The following is a 1,040-nucleotide window of genomic DNA, read 5'->3' as shown; positions in this document are numbered from 1 at the left end:
TATCTATCTATCTATCTATCTATCTATCTATCTATCTATCTATCTATCTATCTATCTATCTATCTGTACAGTGGGCATCACTCACGTGTGACAGAGCGCCCATGACCTTGATCTTGGTGAGCATAGACTTTGGGATACTGGAGCCCTCAGCGCCCTCTGGGTCCTCGGTGGCGGAAGATGGGTTGTTGCCCATGGTGATCGGTGCAGTAGGCCTACCTTGAAACTCTGGGGGCGGACGCAGGAGAGAGAAACAGAGAGTCACACAAACGAAGTATATAGGCCTGTATAAACAGAAATACAGACACACACACACACACACACACACACACACACACACACACACACACACAATTTAGCAACATTCAAGTAAATATCTAATATTTTTCAATGCTGTAAAAAGTTTTTAGATCTAGATCTAGTTCCTCGGGGGACTGCTCGATTTTGGTGCAGTACTTAAAGCTTTTACCAAACCAAAAAACTATAAGTTAATTTGTTATCATGCGTTTGACTGCTTCATGACTGTGTATGTAAAGAAATGAACCAGAGAAAATGGTGTTGGGGTTTGGAGGGTGAGGAATTTAAAGATAAAAATTTGCTTTAGGATATTTTATAATTCGGGCGTTCCAAAAGGACATGGAGTTTTTCTTTAGCAACATCATTAGCGTGAAAATACTTGGTGAGCATAGACTTTAGGGGATACATTTTTAGAGAACTCTGGAGAAGAAACGCTACTCTCCTAAGACTTCACATTTATAAAAAGGGTTCTCATGTTCATGCAAGATAGATGGGTAAATGAATAATTCGCCCCCACCCTTTAAAAAAAAGTAAAATATTATGGAAGGGTCTTTCTTGAAAGAGACTGAGACCTATGGCATGTGTATCTAGTAAGATCCGAAGGGAGGGCTAATGTTTACTTTCAGTTTCTAGCATATTAGCACGTCAGTAGCGGTGCTGTTCTTATGTCATTGACATCTCATACTTAAACTATTAATTAATTTATAAACAGTAAAAACAACAACAACAATAATAATAATGACAAT

The sequence above is a fragment of the Aplysia californica genome, unplaced genomic scaffold (assembly GCF_000002075.1).
Source record: "Aplysia californica isolate F4 #8 unplaced genomic scaffold, AplCal3.0 scaffold00618, whole genome shotgun sequence".
Classification (NCBI taxonomy): Eukaryota; Metazoa; Mollusca; class Gastropoda; order Aplysiida; family Aplysiidae; genus Aplysia; species Aplysia californica.
Note: the sequence above shows the minus strand (reverse complement) of the source record.